Source organism: Lactuca sativa, chromosome 6, assembly GCF_002870075.4.
Source record: "Lactuca sativa cultivar Salinas chromosome 6, Lsat_Salinas_v11, whole genome shotgun sequence".
Classification (NCBI taxonomy): domain Eukaryota; kingdom Viridiplantae; phylum Streptophyta; class Magnoliopsida; order Asterales; family Asteraceae; genus Lactuca; species Lactuca sativa.
In genome coordinates, this window is record NC_056628.2 from 144,735,461 (window position 1) to 144,757,767 (window position 22,307).

General features: G+C 32.3%; 1 long non-coding RNA gene across 7 annotated transcripts; it reads left to right on the top strand.

Annotated features, from left to right (window-relative positions):
• Nucleotides 1-8,732: 8,732 nt before the first annotated feature.
• LOC111890506 (uncharacterized) lies at nt 8,733-12,682 on the top strand. Of its 7 annotated transcripts, none has more exons than XR_002849894.3 (7): nt 8,736-9,291; nt 9,451-9,849; nt 9,948-10,054; nt 10,216-10,293; nt 11,062-11,160; nt 11,255-11,354; nt 12,472-12,682. It is a non-coding gene; the product is annotated as an uncharacterized LOC111890506 (long non-coding RNA). The 7 variants fall into 7 exon arrangements; XR_006184420.2 differs by having other exon boundaries at nt 8,737-9,291; nt 11,091-11,160; XR_002849891.3 differs by having other exon boundaries at nt 8,733-9,058; nt 9,145-9,291; nt 9,948-11,160.
• Nucleotides 12,683-22,307: the final 9,625 nt, after the last annotated feature.

Below are 22,307 nucleotides of genomic sequence, written 5' to 3' on the forward strand. Positions count from 1 at the left end.
CAACTATGTTTAATGGACTCGTAGAGTCAGGAATATCACATTCAAGAATTGCTTCAGTCTCGGTGGAGGGAGCAGTGTTGCGAACATAATAATCATCGAATTTTACATCAAAGCTTTCGATTATTAGTCTGGTACGTCTTATGAGAACTCTATATGCTACCTTGTTTGTTGAGTAGCCAAAGAAGATGCCTTCATCAGATTTTGGTGCAAACTTGTTGAGATGATCCTTGTTGTTGATCACAAAACATCTGCATCCAAATATGTGAAAGAACCGGACATTTGGTTTTCTGTTGTTGAGGCCCTCATATGGTGTTTTGCTGAGACGTTTGCACACAATGCTTCAGTTCTGCACAAAGCATGTTGTGGCCACTGCTTCGGCCCAAAAGTAAAGAGGAAGATTGGAAAAATTGAGCATGGATTTGGCTACTTCTACTAGAGTGCGATTCCTTCGCTCTACTACTCCATTCTGTTGTGGTGTGTATGGAGCCAAGAAATTGTGACTTAAGCCCTTGGACACCAAGAAACTATTTAGATGATGATTAGTAAACTCGGTTCCATTGTCACTGCAGATGCGACGTATTGGAAGTTTGATTTGAAGTTCTATTTCCTTGATAAAATTGATGAGTGCCTGCAGTGTTTATGACTTGAGTTTAAGAAAGAAAACCCATATGAAACGTGTGAAATCATCTATTATAACCAGTATGTATTTCTTGTGATGAAGATTGGCTACAGTGGATGGACCACAAAGATCAATATGAAGAAGTTCCAGTGGTTCTGAGATTGAGGAGTCGATCACAATAGGATGGCTTGCTTTGGACTGTTTGCTACACTCACATGTAGGGCAAAGAGTGTCATTATGATACTTAAGAATAGGGAGACCTCGGACAAGTTCCCCTGTGACCAGGTTGTTGATGTACCGGAAATTGAGATGAGCAAGCTTGCGGTGCCAGAGCCAGCTAACTTCGGATATGGCTTTTGATATAAAGCATAGCTGTGGTTTCCTAATGATCAGAGAAACATCCAGAGGATACATAGTACCTTCGGATCTGGATTTGATCAGTAAAGTGCTCCTGTCGCTTGTCATAATGTAGCAGAATTGATTATCAAATTCAACCTGATGGCCTGCCTTACATAGTTGTCCGACACTGATAAAATTGTGTTTCAGACCTTCCACATAAGCGACCTTTTGTATAGAAAAATTTCCAGTAGTAAGAACACCATAACCTCGGATAATCCCATTCGCGTTGTTGTCAAATGTGACGTTACCCCTATTACAAATAGGCCTGAAATCCCGAAGGTACTCTAACCTTTCTATCATGTGCAAGGAGTAGGCACTGTCGATCAACCATTCTTCTTCTACTTAGTCCTCCTTGCACAAAGCCTAAGAATTAAATAGTCAGTTTGGGCACCCAAATAAGTTTGGAGCCCATGGCAACATATGAATTTTTGATTGATGCATGATACGAGGTTGTACGGACAGGTTTCGTGTCAACTTTAAACCTAGTCCTGGGTGTTTGAGATTTTTTGGAGTTTTATGAGATTGAGAAAAGTTACGAGGTTTTTGAAAAGGGCGAGATTTGACATGAGAAGAGATCTTTTGACACTGACATTTGCAAACTGAATTTTCGTCATTTGTTTTGAAATTTTGTTTAGTCAGTGGTCTCTGTGAGAGAGTGTGCTTGTGACCAGTCCGAGGGTTATGAGGTCTGATAGTAGAATTTGAGAAAGCTGATTTTGCAGGTTTGAAAGCACATGTAGAACTTTTGTGAAGTGATTTCTTAAAATTTTGATGTGACTTTAAAAGTGCTGGAGTTGGCAAAATACCTTTCCATTTTGGATCATCTGAGGAATAGATTTGAAAACTATTGCTTCGAAAAGACTTTACTTTCTTTTGGGTTGTGTCAGATGAGTTTGGAATGGATTTAGAAGCTATACATTCCTTTTTCTTTGTTTTCATGACTGTAGAGATTTTGAATAGATAATTTGAGAAAACAGGTTTTTTTGGACTCCGAGACTTAGAAATTTTGACAAATTGCTTTTGTTTTGAAAGATTCTCCCGCTTTTTTGCCACGGAATCAAATTTCTTCTTTGAAAGCCTTTTTTTGCCTCGGATTTAGGAGAACCACAGTCAGTGATATTGAGTTGCAGTTTCCTTGAATCATTTGGTAATTTTGAAAAATAAGGACTTGATTCATCCGAACCGGAGAGTTTAGGATTCAAGGAACATTGACCAACTTCAAAGTTCTTGATTGGTAATTCATGATGAATTTGTTGGATGGTCACAATGCTTTTGACTAAGGTATGCGGTTCAAAGTTTGAACAACCACATAATAAGTCTGAGTGGATACATTAGTGGGACAATTGATGGAAGGTAAATGGACAGACCGAGGTTCTTGACTGCAGTGAGAGACACTACGGTCTGACGGTAGTGATGGGAAGTCTATTGAGACTTCGGAGCTTTCCAAAACAATTTCCTCATAAGCAATTGATGAATTCTGAGAAATGGGAAGAATTGTGCTATTTGTGGGATTAAAGAATTCGGGAAGAATTTCTTCGATAACACAATTGTTACTCAGATCGTGGAGTCGACCAAAGTGAATTTTGATATCTTCAGGAAATGTTTTGTCATTGACCAAAAATATAAATTTTCAGTCCGAAGGGACGATCTTTATTGAATTGGGGTGATGAGTCCGTTACGGTAGAGTACCCATTAGACCAACCCCAATTGTAAGTATTATCAGTAGTCCCATTGTTAACAAGATTTCCGATGACTTCACTTTCATTAAACAGTTTTTCTATTAAAAGATTTAATCGTACAATTTCTCTCTGAGCTAAATCTCTCTGATTCAAAGCTATTTCTAACTATGTTTCACTCAACATTCTTGCATCTTTCTCTAAACTTAAGTCCTTTTCTAACATAGCCATTTTGAGTCTTTTGTTGTCCAATCGTCTTCTTACGTGAAACATCTCCTGGGACGCAATGTTCTTCTCATCTAATGCTTTGTTATAGTCTGTAAGGACGGCACCACATGTGTCATTAAGGTTGTCTATGAAGGGCTGACAATCATGCATGTTATAATTTAGAGTTTTAATCATAAGTTTTACCTGTTCGATAATGTTTAGTGTCCCATCCTTAGCCATATAGCAGTAGTTCTTTTTCATCCTTGTAGAGAAATCTTCATCAGCAGTTGCTATCATACAGATCTTCCCCTTTCCTTTGCGCTGCTGATGTCCTCATCTTCATCCCCAGAGGACCAAACTTGATGATCTCTCTTTACCTGAGCAACATATGCTCTTCCTTTTTCTTTTTCTTCCATTTCCTGAGCCATTTTGAGATAGAATGCTCTATCTTTAACTACATTTTCTTTGCAGTCTATGGCAAAATAATTCTCTTTGTTGCACTTATGACATATCACAACATCACTTTTGTCTTCTGAGGAAGTACCGGAGTCAATAGTTTGGATTGGCTTGGTGTTTCCTTGGGTTGATTAATTTGAGACCGCGGTTGTGGGTGAGTGTTTTTAGGGAAACGAGAGTGATTGTTTTGAGAGTTAAGGTTTCGGTTGAAGGGAGGTTTGTTATACTGTTGATTCTTTCGGAATGAAGAAGGTAGTAGACGATTGAATTGTTGGCTGAGGAAGGGAGATTTCATTCTAAAATTCTTCTTCAACATCATACTCTGAGTCTGCTTCATATGACTACGGAGAGTTGTCAAATGCTACGGAGTATGATTGAGAGTGAGGAGATTGTGGGACGAGGGCTAGTGGACCACCGAGGTCTGCACAGTCTTTGAGTACGGTAGATTTTTGGGCTTGCAGTTCACCATAGAGCTTATAGAGAGAGAGAGAGAGAGAGTGAGTGAGTGAATTTTTCTATCCCCTTGAACGATCATTTTGGCAGTCATCCAATGTCTTCCTAAACCGTTAAGAAACTGAAGATTTTTCTCATGGTTGCTTCAAACAGTGCCAACATTGGATAGCTTAATGACTATCAAATTAAACCTTTTAAAGGAATCTTCCAAACTTTCACCCGCATGAGCTTTAAAGTTATTAAAATCATTGAGTGTGGTAGTAAGTTTTTTTTGTCTTGAGCCTGTTTAGCTCCTTCATACAGGTTTTTCAGTACATCCCAGATCTCCTTTGCAGACTTGCAGTTTATGATTATGTCGAAGTTGTCAGGCACAACTCCACACGAAATCTCACAAAAGGCAATAGCGTGATTCTCCATTTTGTCTAGATCGTCTTTAGTGGGACGATTTAGTGCAGGTTGACCACCTCCTAGTCTGGATGTGGCTCCATCGGTTTGTATTGGAGTAAGAACAGGACCGTGAGGTCCTTCTTCAAGAGATCTCCATATGTCTCTTCCAAGTCTCCTTAAATATCTTTCCATTCTCTGGGACCAGTAGTGATACTCATTTGCCATAAGTATCGGTGTTCTATTCGAACCACCAACACTATTTGATACATTGAGAGATAATGCTTGTGCCATTTTTCCTCGTTTTTTTTAAAGTTGTTTTTTTTTTTTGAAGAAATGAGCTTCAGTGGTATAGAAGACTTTTTAAAAATCAGAGTTTCGCTTCAAAAGGCAACCACTTTGACTCTGATACCAATTGTTGAGAGAAAAACTTAAGACACACTTGAACAAACGTTAGAACAGGTATAGTTGTGGAATAGTTTATCTCAAAGGATCATAAAATCTCAACAATAATTATAAGTTAGAGTTAGATAATTAGAGAGTTAGGTGCGGAAATGTAAAGAAATATAAATGACAGCAGATGTTATATCAAGTATACACATAAGTTGATTCTTAACAAGGAATGCATTCAGACCAAGTTAGTAAGTGAGATCAAACCCAGCGATTAAGTTACGAATGACTTGCTCCGAAGAGAAGATATTCAGATATAATAATCTTTACGAGTAAGAGAGATGAAAGCAGTAAGGTTGGATAAGAAATTTAAGATGCGAAGTGTAATCTGATATATTGAAGGGAAAGATTGATTCCTATATATAGGCTCAAGAATTACACATTTTCAACTATCTAAACGTATCCATGCAAGGCATACTGGACAAAAGAAAGTATTCTAAGTAAAGCAGATAAGGAGCTATACTAAGAATGCTAGATAGCGAACTGCGGATGATGATGACTTCGAATGCGGTAGCTGAACTGGATTGACTGCGAATCTTGTATGGCTGTGGTAGGTCAAGTTTAAGAGGGTCACTTTTATGATTCAACAATGGGTTTGGCCAACATATGTCTCCGGTGGAGTATCGTACCATCCTCAGATATCGACTCATGATTCCAATATTCCCAGCCGATGGGATATGTCCAGTGTGCCGCAAGGCATGTTTGGACTCTTTCGGTGAGCATGCAGTACATTGCAAAGAACTCTCGTGGTTCAAATACAGACACGATATGGTTAGGGATGTTTTGGTCGACATATGTAAACGTTTCGAGGTTCCGCCAAGAAAGAGGTTCCTGTGAATTTCCTGACTGACCCGACAGAAGGAAGGTCAACCCTTAGACCGGCTGACGTTTTGATTTTTGGATGGGTTGGAGGGAAACACGCATGTGTGCACCTTACAGGGGTATCCCCTCTCGTAAGTTTGAGGGTCGGGGGTTTCACGGCGGGACAGGCTGCATTAAAAGCTGCTACATGCAAGGTCACCAAAAATTAGAAACTATGCATGGAAAATCAACACGCGTTCATACCATTTTCATTTGATACGTTTGGTTTCCTTGCGCCAGATGCAGTGGAGCTTCTTAGTAGACTACAACGGATCATGCATAGCCATGTTATATCCCATAGATCTATGGATGTAATCTTCAAAAGAATTGGTTTTACCATACGAAAGGGCTTAGCGACGCAAGTTGTTGCCCGTTTGCCTTCTCATTCGTTGTATGATGATAACTAAAACATCAAGTTATTGAAATTAAGGAACACATATCAACCTTTTTTGTTTAAAAAAATACAAATTACATTAATTAAAATAAAAAATAAAAATAAAAATAACATTAGAAATAAAAAATTAAAATTACCAAGCTTAACTAAAAAAACTATCCTCTATTCCTACGTCGGACTCGAACGGACTCCTTCATCGTGAGAAATAGCTCCAAATCTTCGCCTTCGAGGTCGTCCGCTTTCTTTTTCAAGATTTCCATATTGGTTTTTGTTTGAATCACCAATTGTGTTTCTATCATTTTTTGTTCTACCCGACTCAACATCTCCACCTTCATTTCTTGAACGTGCACATAACGATCAAATTTCTCTCAAAATTGATCCATAATACTAGATTCCGAAGACGTTGAATCCGCTTTTTTGCTTTATTTCTTCCAACAGGCCGACGAAGAGGTTGCTCATCTTCAAGATCGAGCGGTTTGTCGTTGATGTCGAAATGTGTTCGGTCGTCCGATTGTTGAGACGTTTCATCGGGGTTTCTTGAAAGATTTGAACTGGAAGATTGTGAACATCCTTCTACTTGCTCTTTCCATTTCGGAGCATCTTTCAAATTTAGCCAAGGTTTCACATACGGAAAAGTTTTGCGGGTTGCCGTTGTTTTTTCAAATTGCTCCAAAGCCGCCTTGAAAACATCAAAATCATTTGACCTGCTTTTTGGTATGTTTAGGAGGTTGTTTTAAATTCCTCCAAACTCGGTGCATGTGAGTCGAATATCGTGCCACTTTGAGCTAATTTGATCGGGATTTCGACTTTTACTTCTCGTTAACTCATAAAACACCGCACAGACTTTCTCCCAAAAACAACCGAACGTTTGACTATCGCCTTCAATCGGGTCTTAGGAAGCTGAAATCCATGCTTCTACGAGCTTTTCTTCTTTGTCTTTTGTCATGGTACCCTTTCTTGGGTGGTGTTGGGTCAGGACGGTTTTTTTTCCTTTTTTGTAGGTTGAGGTGGCGGTGAAGGTTGAGTTTTCGAAACAAAATCCGACAAATGAGGGGGTTGTGATGGTTGTGGTTGAAATTGTTGTTGTTGGAGTTGTTGAAATTTTTGGAAAGCTTTGATATTGTTGAAGTTGTTGTTGGAAGGCCAGGAAAGGTTGATATTATTGTTGGAAAAGTGTTGTTTGTTGGATAGGGGAACCGGTTTGAAGCAAATTGAAAAAACCACCTTTAAGTGATTCCATGGTCGGGAATTGGCGAGGGGTTGTGTCTAATGCAAAGGCGTTATCCGGTTTGCAATTTCTAAAGTTTAGGGAGGGGGGGGGGGGGTTGTTTTGGTTGGGATCCATTTTGATTGATATGAAATTGTTGTGTGTATTGTGTGTAGAGAAAGAAAAGAATGGTGTAAATATTGAGTGTAAAAATGTGATATTTATAGGTAAAAATAGAAGTTGTTTTTTTAAATAGAAAATTTGTTTAAAAAATTAGCCGTTCAACGGATAAATTGTTTTCTCTCCCCCCATTGGTCATTAACTTATTATCCCACAACCAATAACATTCGCCCGTTTCAATTCGTGATACATACAACGACCGACCACGAACACGATGAACCACGAAGGTCCGGGCTAGTGTGCACGAGCCACGTTCGTGGCCACCTAGACAACGGAACCCTTCGTGGTATACATACCGAAAGGCCTAAGATTCATGAAAGAAGCGAGCTAAGTTCAATGGTATTTTTCTGAATGAATTGAAGGTCACATTTTTAATATATATATATATATATATATATATATATATATATATATATATATATATATATATATATATATATATATATATAGAGAGAGAGAGAGAGAGAGAGAGAGAAAGAGAGAGAAAGAGCTAGGTTCAGGTATTCAAAATAATTATTGTGTTATTGTATGCATAAATGTGGGTCAATCATTTGTATAGGGTATTTGTGTAATGTTACATTATAATTAAATTCCTATATATTAGACAATTATTTATGAATCCTATCACTTTTAACAAGTTCTCCCTCTTTTTATTTACATCCGTTCTTATTCCCACCACTTTAAAAAACCCTAGATCGACACACACCTCTCGTATCAATCATCATCATAATTTCACCATTGCCGCTTATTCATCCTCTATCTCAATTGTCGGCCTCATCACCCATCGCCGAAATCAGTCCATATCTTTATTTTTCATCTACAGCCTTTAGGAACGAACGACAAGTCGAGAATACATCATCAATCTTATCTTCCTCGTCCCACTGCCACTGATTCATCCGTATAGTAGCAGCGAAACCTAGCTCTAGTATCACCCTCCAGCAACGGCGCCCACCTTCGAGAGCCTCCTGGTATGTTTGAACTTACAAAACCAATCTTATATTCTCTGAATTTCTGCAATCGCACGTAGATAAAAGGGAAAAAATGTTTTATTGGGTTTTGTATGGCTCGTTGTGATTAGGAAAAAACAATTGTGTTGAATTTCTTATTGCTAAAATTTAAAAGAAAAAAACAAACATATTCTTTTATATATATATATATATATATATATATATATATATATATATATATATATATATATATATATATATATATATATATATATTAAAGGGGAGCACTTCTTAGGAATAGTGAACATCTTGAATTTTTTTGCAAAAATGACCCATGAGTTTTCATATTTTTAATGGTTCAGATTTTTCACTAAAGTTTGTGGTATTGACAATTTGGTCCCTTCATTTATTATCAGGCGTAAAGATAAGGATGAGTCTGATACGTGTCGTTCCCGCGGCTCCCCGGGTGGCTCTTCCTTATCTTCCCCCACTCGCTTTCTCATCTAACCATATTCGAATTTCACCATCTCCGTCTAAACTCATCTAAACTTATCGACTTCAAAATTTTCTTCTCTGGTCTAAAGACGGGACCATACAGAGGCAACTGATTTCACCAGACACAATGCAGATGATGCAGCTGACTCCAACAGACCTAGCAAGGTTTCAAACAAAGAAACTTAGGGTTTCTTGCTTTCTTCCCCTCCATCTCCCTCTAATCTACATCGTGTTCTCTGCGTTCTCTGAAACCCGTTGAAGCCACCATATTCTTTCTCCACTACCTGCTTACCTGATATCGATGTCTCCACCGCTAACTTCCTACATACAGTCAGTCTTTTTTGCTTCCCTCTCTCTCATGCTTTCCATAGATTTCTCCTTTCTGATCCTTGATGTACTGCCGTTCCGACGGGAAGCTGAATCCGACATGTGTCGATTCACTATCCGGCACTGCAGAAGTCGGCGATTCTATTTGTTCTCACCACTGTCCGACAAGGGTTTGTTACCGGCCATATTTTTGATTGTAGGTTCTCAGTTCCGATCGACACCGCCAAGAATCGCAGGTCCCACACTTGAATGCAGACCTTCCTATTTTTTTAAATCGATTTCCCTCTTCTTTTATCTTATTCTTCTTTTTATTTTTTGCTGGTGTATTACACAAGAACAGGGGATGGAGATGACTTTCAATTTGTGTATGTGTAACGTTTTGAGTTTGATTTCAGATCCAATGCTTCAATTTTCGTGCGTGTCTCCAGTTAAAGAAGAAGAAGATAAAATAAGGGAATTACCTCTGAGAGCGACTATGGATGATTGGAGAGCGAATGCTTCATAAGGCGGGGAAGCCCAAAATAAGGCGGGGATATCATAATCGGTCCCACCTGTGGCGAGGAAGCCCAAAAACGATCTGATCTGGTGAGATCCCCATTCGCACCACCGAAGAAGAAGATGTCGAAATATTCCTATTCCACCTGACTTTGAACCAAAGAAAATCGGCAGTTTGAAACATGTTCTCCCCCATTCTACAATCGTCTGACTTGTAGGTTTGATTCTACGATCGTCCCTCCTCTGTGTTTCATTCTGCAATTTGGGACAACATTGAAAAAGCAAAGCCCTTGTCAAAGGTTTGTGCAATTTATTTCGTTACAATTTTCTGAACTCTTTTCACCGTATGTTACTACTTCTTCACCATCACCATGTATCGAGTTTGGTTCTCTGGTAGGTGGCCTTCGTTGACCAACAAAATCGCAAGGCAACAACGTTTTTGGGTTCCGGTGGCGGTTCCGTATCGGCCATACCTGACCACTCTTCCTCACCTACAAGACAGAAGTAAGTTTCTCAATTCTTTCGAAAAAAAAAACAGTTCCCAATTCTTTCACATTATAACCCCTATGCTTTAATTTTTACCCATAATAGCAACTTACTTGGAGTTTTCTATTGGTTATAGAAAATTTTAACCTTTTTGTTTTCTCTTCATTATGTGACATGAGATCAAATGGTCAATGTTTCTATGCAAAAGATTGGATGTGCATTTGCTTATCAAGAAGAGAAAGCGAAGAAGGACTTAGGTCAGTTCTCAAAACCAACTATATAGTGGTTAAAGTAATTTCGCACTTTATACATGCTTTGGTGTAACTTGAGATGACACTCTTCAACCGGTTTATACTGCCCCTACATACTATTTTTATAGTTTCAAATTTTTGATTCTAACATTTTTGGACCAAACTGCCCCTGCATACTGTTTCTATAGTTAAATATTTTGATCTTACGATTTTTGGACGAAACTGCACATGCATATTGTTTTTAAACTTTAAGAAAATTGTTTTTAACAGTTTTAGACCAAACTGCCCCTGCATACTAATTTTATAGTTAATTTTTTTAACAGTTTTGGACGAAAATGTCCTTGCATAATGTTTTTATACTTAAAAATATTTGAATTTAACAATTTTGGATGACACAACTCTTACATATCCTTTTTATAGTTAATCTTTTTTTTTTATTTCAACGGTTTTGAACTCAGATTGATGTTGAATATATTTAAGTAGTAGATTGAGTAAAGAGCGATATACTTTGGATTTTGTTTTTATTCCTTTCCCGAAAAACAAAGTACATAGTCATTTTTTGTTTTTCCATCTTTAGCTGCTAAATGCAATAAATAGCAATGAGCTTTAAATTTACACATTTTTTTCAGGTTTTTTTTTTTGTAATTTCTTTTATTTTTTTTTCAAAAACCAAACTACATTGCTATTGGGTGCATTTTCCATTTTTACGAGTAAAATGACCCAAATGGCAATATATTTTCAATTTATATGTATTTTTTTTTTCATTTTTACGAGTGAAATGCCCCAAGTGCATTATCATTTAGGAAAGAAGAACCATACATACACCAGCTGTCGGATTTGATCTCCGATTTCACAACTTCACCATTCTTTAAGGTAACTTCTATATCGGATGTATGCTATGTTTGTCTTTTTGTTATTTAAGATTACATTTCTAATTTTGTTTTTATTTTTTATTGTTGCACAACAGTTGTTCGCTGGAATACCTACATGAATCTACGCATCAAGAATGAAGCTTTTTTAAGATGAATTTGTCACCGCCATTTTTCGTTGATTTGTAGTATCACCAGGTAACTTTTGTTAATATTTATGTGCCTTTTACTATGTTTAATATATAGACTGGTAATAAAATGAATGAACATTAATAGATCATGCATTTGGGAATTTGAGTTTATGAAAAAAAAAATTCAGGGGTAGCTGTTACCTGGAAAGCTGCAAATGTGAAAACTGGAACTACAGTGGTCGTATTTGGACTAGGTGCAATTAGGAAAGCTGTATGATTCTTATGAACTTATATAAAAATACAACTTTAAAAGGGTTCATAACAGTAAAATGGGACTATGTATGTTTTTTTAAATTGACTTGCCCCATAACAAAACTCAAACTATAAACAAATAGTTGACCGAATGACATTTACAAAGAACAAACAAAGAAAAAAATTGTCGCATCCGACCCCCGCAACGCGGGAGTCCCCACATAGTTTAAATAAAAGCACATTATTTAAATAAAAACATATTATTTAAATTGAAAATAAAAACGTTAGAGAAACCATAAAAAAAAAGTTACGATATATTAAAAACATAAAACGATACAAACACTTTAAGTCTAAGTCTTGTTTTCTATGTTTTTGTTTCATGTTCCTACTGCCGCCAAGTTCTCTTTATTCCACCTATTCTACTAGATTAATGCTTTGTGAGTTTGATATTCTTATTATTTTTTCTAATGGTTATTTAATATTATGAAGTAAATAAGACTAATTTCATAGTCAAATGTCAAATTTATATCTAATTGACAAACTTTAAGTTCTGGGAAGATAAAATGACAAACTAAATGACTTCAAACATAATATATATTTTATATAATTATCATTGTTCATTCTTCACTAAACAAAAGTAGTTACTCCTCCTTCATGGATTTGTGTATGAAGTTTTAATTAGATCATACAATTTCAATTCTATCGGAATGGAATCACAAATTCAAATTCTATCGGAATGGAAACATGAATTCTAATTCTGTTGGAATGGAATATGAATATTTTCTCATTGATTATACATGTTCTATCATTTTTGGTTATTGGTTTTGGTGCAATTAACAAGTCTGAAAATTTTCTAAAGGAATATAGTTTTTTATTTATCATTTGCTAATGCGTTATTGGATTCTAAACTACAATTGGATTTGTTTCCACAGAAGTTGGCGCTTGAAGAACGGACAACAAAATTGAAAGTGTTTATTAACAACATTATTCTTTTAGAATTAATTAGTGTATTTGTTAGATTTTGATGTTTTTTTTCCCGATTTGAAAGTTTTTTAGTTTTATTATTTAACAATAAATGTAATTCTTAGCAATTATTACATGTATTGTATAAGAATTAATGTAATTTTTGTTTTAATTCTTCAATTGCTGGTTCGAGAATTTGTTATTCTACAAGAAATTTTTAAAGTCATGATCAAAAAATATGTTCAAGAATATTTTTATTATTTTATCTAGAATATTTTTATTTTTGAACATACTGAAACATATTCTGTCAGAATGTCCGAATTAAAAACCTTATAATTCGTAAAATCGGATTTTTAAAATTAATGAAATCTATGATCCTTTAAAATATGCAAATTTCCTTTATTAAATCTATATTAATTGATTAAAATACTTTTCTGGTTAAATTAGATGGTATTTTTCAATTATATTTAATTCAATAATATATAGTAATCAATTTCTTAAAATAAGTGAAATTATTGACAAACAATAATACATACATTCACATAATATCCGGTTAGAATATATATATATATATATATATATATATATATATATATATATATATATATATATATATATATATATATATATGACATTTCTAATATGTTTTAATATATTTTTTTAATAAAATTACGTGTCCGACAATTTAATCATACAGAAATCAATAAAGTTATGTAACTAACGATTTTTTATAACTTAGTTTTTTAATTATTATGTAAAAACGAATAAGTGAAAATGAGCTTTTTCAAATGTACTCAAGAGTTGGAAGACAATTTTAATTCAAACTAGTAAAGAACTCGCGGCTACGTCGCTTTTGGAGTAATATGGAAAAAATCGGCAAACTTTAAAAGATATGTGCTGAAATTGTAAATCACTATAAATAGGAGAGAAAGTCGACAACACCTAAAATTAGATGTCAAAAGTGTATAACGAAAAGAATTGACATTGGTGGAGAAAATCCAAAAATGTCATTGGAATAATGTTAAAGTTGTCAAAGTTGGAAAAATATGGTGGCAAAATTTTAAAGGAGGTTTTTTGTGTTTTTGATATCAAAATGTAAAAGTTATGACTATGATGACAAAAGTGTTAAATTCATTAAAGATTTGTGGCAAAAACACCAAAATATAAAACCTTTGATTGTAAGGACTAAAAGTGTTAAAGTCATTAAAGATATATAGCAAAAACCTTAAGTTAAAAGGCAAAAATATAAAATTTTTGATTTTAAAGACTACAAGTGTCAAATTCAGCAAACTTTTGTGGCAAAGACCTAAAGCCTAAAAAAATACTATTATTTTTAAGCTCCTTTTGGATTTAATATATATATATATATATATATATATATATATATATATATATATATATATATATATATATATATATATATATATATATATATATATATATATATATATATATATAATAAGTGTGAGAAGACAGGAAGACAATTTTAAATTGAGTGCTCCTATTAGCATCGTGTATAATTTGATGATTACACATTTGTTATTTTCGCAATTTCAATTGCTTTTATATATATATTTTTATTTTAGCTCCTTTAGCTTAGATGCAAGTTATAAAATATACCCTTATATATTTTATTCACTCAAATTTCAATATATATATATATATATATATATATATATATATATATATATATATATATATATATATATATATATATATATATATATATATATATTTGTATGTATGTGTGTGTGAATATACCTTACAAGATATATAAACTTAGGTATTTAAATCCATCGTACTACATCGTTTGTATAATATATACTAGGCGAATATCCACACATTGTGCAGAATAAAATTATACGATTAAATTTTTGGTAATCATATGTTATTGAAAATATTCATGTCATTTTTATTAACTATAAAATAATAATAATTACGTTTAGTTGATGAAAAATTAAAATTAATTTGGACAATAAATAATATAACATTTATTAAAATCAAATCATTTAATGGTATCTGCTCATACTTTACGTATGTATAAAATTAGTTGTGGTGACTTAGTAAGACATGAAATATATGATAAATAAATTATTGACCCATATTTTAAATTATCGTAGTATTCTAGGGCATGATGCATAACTTTATATTTGCATCCAAGGATTATTTGGGCATTAAACCTTTGTTAAGGACGTTCTCTTTCCAAAAAAAAAAGTTATAATACTCACTATTTTAATTAACTATTGTTATAATTTATTAAATTTTAAACTTTTTTTATGATGTTTTTATTTCATCATAAATATTATGTAATTTATTAACCATTGTTTGTAACGTAACATAATTTATTTTATAATTCTATGTTATTTTTAACTATTATTATTATAAATTAATTTAAAAAAAAACTTAATTGAATTTTAGTTATTATATTTATCGCATTTAGTAATTTCCTTTCAACTATTTTAAAAAACATATGTTGGATTTTTATTACTTTAGTTTTTAAACATTACATTTTATTTTTATGTTTGTTTGATATATTAATTAGGTTATACATTTAACACTATATTGAAGTCATCAAATTTAGTATAACATATTGATAATTCAAGAAGTATTCAACTTATGATAATGTTTATAGATAACAACATATTTAAGTTAAAAAAATTAAATATTATGTGGAAATACGAAGAGTTATGAGTTTCAAAATGATGTGGTAAAAGAAAAAGTTCTTCCTGGATTATTTAAATTATCAACCACTGTTTGTAATTTAACATAATTTAATTTATAACATTACGTTATTTTTAATTATTATGGTAAATCAATTTAAAAATAGCTTAATTGAGTTTTAGTTATTATAAAAAATAGTTTTTGGACATCTTTTAGTTAATACGACTTTTAGATTTAAGATTTTTATATTTATCGTATCTAATATTTTCCTTTTAACTATTTTAAAAAATATGCGTTGAATTTTTAAAACTTTATTTGATATTTTAGTTTAGGTTTTGATTTTTACACTATATTTTGAAGTTTATTTAATATATTAATTTAGATTATGTATTTAGCACTATATTGAAGTCAACAAATTTAGTATATCATATTGATAATTCAAGAAGTCTTTCATTTATGATAATGTTTATAAATAACAACATATTTAAGTTAATGAATTAAGTAAATTATATAGAAATATGAAGAGTTAAGAGTTTCAAATTGATGTGGTGAAAGGAAAACTATTTTTTTTTATAATATGTATAATGTGATGGGTTGTAGTCGTTCAAATTTCTTAAAATTTAACTCCTAACTTGATTTTTTTAAGGTTTTTAAAAATTTTACTATTATCTTCATCTTACATAATTTTCAGTTGCAAATGTAATATATATAGTTTATTTGGTGTTCCATAGAAATAAATAATCTTAAAAATCTTTAAATATATATGTTAATAATTTTTATTTTTAGTGTCACTATAAATTCAATTCATTTTCAATAAAATTATTTTAATTAAATGTTAATTATATATATTTTATTACTTTAAATTTATATTTTTAATGATAGACCAATTTCTAACTTTTTGAATTTCGTTTTAGCAACATTTATTTAACCATAGGTACGGACAAAGATGAGGCTAACCCACTTGGTTTAAATTAAGGTTCTTAATCTAATAACTAATTAGAAGGTCATTGGTTTAATTCCATAAATAAGAGATATTTAATTATTTACTGTTAAAAATAAAAAAGATATGCTATTACTTTGGATATTTATGTTCATTTATTTATGTATAGTTATTGATTTAATTTTTTTTTTTTTCACTTTATGTCATCTTATTTTCACATATGTTTTTCTATATTCATTTATGATTGATAATATTTCTTGTATGATTGTTTAACATATTACCAGACATAACACCAAAGACTTTATGTTTGTCTATACTCATTATGTGTCATCTTATTTTCATATATGTTTTTCTATATTCATTTATGATTGATAATATTTCTTTTATGACTATTTAACATATTACCGGACATAACAACAAAGACTTTATGTTTGTCTATACTCATTATGTGTCGGGTGTATTTGTATAAAATATGCATTTTTTTTTCAAAATAAGTATAATATTTATCGGAAATATATTTTAAAAAAAATTAAAAAATAATGAGGGAAGTTTCCAACTCATTCATTGAGTTTAGGTGAAGGAAATGAAAGTGGGGAGAATGGTCTTCTCAAAGTGAGGAGTTTCCCACCAACACCCTTCGGTCTAATAATGTTATCTATGTGTTCAAAGATACAATATATATTAATTACTAAAAGTTATAAGTTAAATTAAATAAAAAGCTCAAATAAAAGAAATTTAAATTAAAAAAATCAAAATAAATGATTTATAACGTACATGCATATTTAAAAGGGTATAAATAAAAATGTTACATCTTTGGAATAAAACGTTTACTCCACCTTCATTTAATAATATAAACAGTAAAAATTAAAAGAAAAAAAGTAAATATTATAAGATAAATAATAAAAATTTAAATCATGGTTGTCAAAATCGCGGTTCTGATCGTAGAATCGTACGATTTTAGGTATGAAAAACGAGTCAAATTATAAACGGATCGTATTTGAGGTAAGATCGCAGGTAGAATCGTAGGATCGGGATCCGATCTGATCCTACATTTTTTTATTATTTTTTTTTTACCATTTTATGTCTTTTACCTTTTATTAATTTACTTTTTATCATTTGTGTTGTGATTTGTAACTAATATTTAAAAGTTTTTATAACTTTTGAATGAAAAATTGAATGTTTGAAATATTTTTCATGTTTGAAAATTATAAATTAAAATTAAGATTTATTTTGTAGGATCTTAGGATCTCGATCCCGATCCCGATCCCGATCTTGTAAACCCAAAAACGATACTACGTAAGATCCCGATCTTGACAACCTTTAGTCAGATACATCACTCCATCTGTCTAAATGGAAATTTGTTCGTGCAGTTAGAATCACCTTTTTAATTTATATTGATGATGAAGCGACATGACCAAAAACGTCAAATTAAATATATTAATTAAATAAACAAGACAACTTATCATCAAATTAAATACATTAATTAATTTTGGATGCTTAGTGGGTATAATTGACAATTTTTATGGTACAAATCGAATAATAAGATATTATGTGGGTGGTGCTAAAAAAACTCTCATTAGGTCATCCATAATGGGAGTTTAATGAGAGTTTAATAGAATAAATTTGAATATAATACAAAGAAGAGAGAATGTGGAGTTGAATACCATTGAATATAATACAAAGAAGAGAGAATGTGGAGTTGAATACCATTGAACAGTTGAATAGAATGTGTAATGAAAAGTTGTGGGTTTTTTAAGATTTTAATTGAATATATATAGTCTCTCTTTTAGTTGAGACTCTATTCAACTCTCCATTAGTTTAATGCATTGGGGATGACCTTCGATCTAAAGGTTTGTGTGGAAAGTATCCTTCACTTTTTCTTTATCATGTCAGCATTTTTTTTCCCTCACCAAAATTGAGAATGCATATGAGAAGAATCTCACTTTTTTTAAATATATTTCATATAAATATTATACTTATTTTATAGGAAATTAAAAACCATAATGATTTGATATATTTTTTTGATAACTTTTTAGTAAATATATAATTTAATAAATATTAAAAAAAACTGAAAAAAATATTGATCAATCACACGAGGAGAGAGAGAGAGAGAGAGAGAGAGAGAGAGAGAGAGAGACTCCTCTCACTCTTTTCCGTCACCCATTTTCCACTCAGATAATGGTGTTTCAGGATAAGAGAAAAATTTTCTCTCTGTTTTCGCTGCATACTACCGACTTTAAAGAGTTTTATTTACATTGTTCTCCGTATTTGACAAAGCTCAATAAAAATGTCTAATCAAATATATAATTAACTATTTTAGTTTTAATTTTAATTTTTTTGTAATATTTACATTATTTATTTCGATTGAAATTTTATAAAAACTATTTATTTATTTATGTTTTGTCTCGCTAGATTTTTTATTTCTTACTTCATCGATATACATTTTCAGTCTTTTAATACATGACTCAATTACATTTCAAAAATATACATTAAAGGTAAATATTACTATTATTTAGATGGAAAGGGAGTGATAACACTTTTAACATTTTGTCAAGTCAGATTTTAAAGTGTCACTTCATTTTTGACCGTTTAGCATCTAATAATAACATTTTGTATGGAAGGATAACACTTCTAACATTCCACTTATTTTATTTTATTTTTCTAATTTAATTAAATTATTTTATTTTAATATAGATACATTTTTTAAATATTAAACAAATTTTATTATTTTAATCTAAAACATGTTATCGTTGCATAGAAATCTATTTCGCTGAACAAAAAATAAACTTCAATGATGGTTTAGGAAGAAGACGATAATGTCCGTTTCGCCCTCTCGCACGCCGTCCTCAGCCATCGCAGCGTCGTGGCGTTGCCCAAATGGGTGTCGTCGGCGGTGGACTTCACTTCAAAAAATTCATTCTTCAATCGTCAACAATGACACATCAAACGTCCCACCACCCAAATCGAAAAATAAAACATTTTGCTCCCCTGTTTACGATGACTTCTTCTCCAAACCATACGCAATCGCCGCCGTATACAAACCATATGCAATCGCTGCTGCCGCCGTTGGCTCATTGAAATACGCCGAAAAAGTCTCCTTCATCTTCACCAACACCATAGACGAGATTTCATCCGGAGCAAACTGTTTCTATTCGCTTTTATAATAGCAACAATCATCGGCTTCTCACCGGGCTAGAGATAACTTTAAACGGCGCCATACCCCGACAAAACTGTAAGTTGTACCAAGGTCCATTCCGAATGCTTTATCTTGTTTGATAGCCATTGATAAACTAAAAAAAGCTTCCAAAATAAAAGTAAGATCACTGGAAAAGTGCATTTTTTAATCTAAAACTTGTTGGATTGTTTGTTGTTTTACACTTGCAGTTGAAATCTGGTATGGGTTTTAGAATCCGGATTTGAGATTTTATAGGTGAGATGATTAAGATTATGCTGCAAGAAATTTCAAGAAAAGCAGAGGAATAAAAAAGAAAAGAAAGAGAAATTAATTAATACAAAGGGAATTCATCGCAATTCGGTCAAAACCAATTCAACCAATCAGATCCACTCTTTTAATTCTCTCACTTCTCGCCAAGTTTGTAACGAATGGAGGTTGGCGACTGCCCTAGCGAACACTAGGGGGTGGTGTTGAAGGGCTTCTAGCGAGTGTAACGAGTGGGGTAGCGACCCCCACTCCTTTTAGCCTTATATGAAATGCTCTTCGTTAAATAATCATCGAAAGTGGATTTTCAACTTTTAAGTAGTTGAGTAAACTTGAAGACGCAACTTTTTACTGAGTTATGAAGTTGATTTTGTTTAAAGACAAAATTGCAAAAATAGTCCCTGTGTTATGCATTTTTTTGGGGTTTTAGTCCAAATCCCGACTTTTTTGGATTCGTGGTCCTTTTGGCCATGTTTGTACGTAAATTTGGTCCCTCGTAAAATTGAAATGACTATAATGCCCTTATGATATATTTTTTTATGTTTTTTCTATTTAATTTAAATGAAAAAGAAAATAAATAATTATTTTGGGCCCACATCTCTCTCTCTCTCTCTCTCTCTCTCTCTCTCTCTCTCTCTCTCTCTTAAAATAAAAAAAACAGACCATTTATCGTTGCATCTTCAAAATCATGTTCATCCTCATACCAATGTCCAAACAAACCTTCATCCTCACCACTCATCTCCCCTTTTTTGCTCACCTGCTTATCTTCTCCGATTTCCAGTGGGGAACACACCCAAATCTCGATTTCCGGTGGTGCTACAAACAGAATGAAAGCTTCATCCCTACCGACTCACGATTCCACCCTTCTCGCTTCCATCGTCGCTCCTACTACCGTTGACCTGTAAAACTCCTTCCGTTCCTTTGGTGCAAGAGAATGAAAGCAAACGACACCCCCACCATCATGTTTGTGAGTTTGTATTCGTTGTTTCTCCTAATCTATTGGTATCTCCGGAATCAATTGAAGCCACAAACAAATTGGGGGCTTTCGAAGGATTTCATCATCTGTGCTTGGATGTTTCTCCCCCCCCCCCCCCCCCCCCCCCATTTGAAACGTTGGAAGAAAAGGAAGATATATATGATTTCTTCTCCACCTTACTGATTAGTTTCATATCCTTTCTTCTTCTAGTGTTTTTTTTTTGCTGTATTTTTTTCGAAAATGGTCTAACAGTTGGATTTGGGAGGGTCGATGGTTGAAGGTGATGGATTTTTATTTCAATTACTCTTTTTTCGAATTTGATCTAGAAGATGGATATAGGTTTTAAGTTGAACTTGATGGACTTGAAAATTAGGTTAAAAAACTGAAATTTAGGTTGACGGTTTTAAAATTACTGATGTGTGTTGTTCTTGAGTATGTATATTCATCAGTGTGTGTGTTTAGAAAATCATATGTGTTTTTTTCTTGAGTATCTATGTTCATAAGTGTATGTGTATTTTGAAGAAGAAAATCATATGTGTTTTTTTCTTGAGTATCTTCAAATGTTATTAGAAGAAAATCATGTTTGCAGATGGGTTTTAATGTAGGTGTGATGGATTTCCGTTTTGATTTTGTTTTATTGGGGTATCATATGTTTGTTGAATCTAAACCCAGATCTTCATACGATTCATCCCAACATCTAGGTTTGTATGATCGTATTAATATGAGAGAGAGAAAGTAAGAGAGAGAGAGAGAGAGGAGGGGGGAGGGAGGGAGAGGGAGAGAGAGAGAGAGGGAGAGAGAGAGAGAGAGAGGAAGAGAGAGAGAGAGAGAGTATGTGGGACCCTATTTTTGTTTTTTATATATAATTATTTATAGGTAAAAAAAAGAAAATGGAAAATAAATATAATAAAGGCATTATAGTCATTTCAATTTTACGAGGGACCAAATTTACGTACAAACATCGCCAAAAGGACCACGAATCCAAAAAAGTCGGGGTTTGGACTAAAACCCCAAAAAAATACATACCACAGGGACCATTTTTGCAGTTTTGTCTTGTTTAAAATATAAATTAAAAAAAAAAAAAAAAAAAAACATCAAATTTTCAAATTTGTAAAATGATTAAATTAAAGTTTTGGATCCAACAAAAAAGGTGGTGTTATTTGATAGCCGTTTTCATTATTTTTTTTTATCATAAGTTTATATACATAAATATAAAAACCAGTTTGTAGGTTTTCGGAGTCCCATAATTCGGTTTTAATATTTTAGTGGATTAGCATACATAAAATATTCCTATACATTAAGAAAACATTCTTAAATTGTATTAAAATAACATACGGATTCGGATTATCTAATTTTTTAATAGTCGTTTCATATAAACGAATAAAATGTTAACAAAATTAAAAAAGCTAAACAGTAAAAAAACATTTAAAAATTAACAAAAAGAAATCAACGAAAACTAAATACCAAGTAAAAAATAACATTAAACAAATATTTTAATAAAACTTTTAAAAAAATAAAAAATAAATATAAATTATTCATAAATAATATATATGATTTTAGATAATTAAATTTATAAAATTATCAAGAAAATATAAAATATAGTAACGATTAAGATGGTTGAAGGTGAAGTGTTTTTTAAGATCTGATTGGGTTTTTTTTTATGTATACTATTGCGAAGGTTGGCTTACCTAGGACTACTGTAAGTCGTCATGTTTTTGTCATCATGTCATGTACGTCATCGTGATCTGTCATCATTTGCATCACATCTGCCATGAATCCAAACCGGATA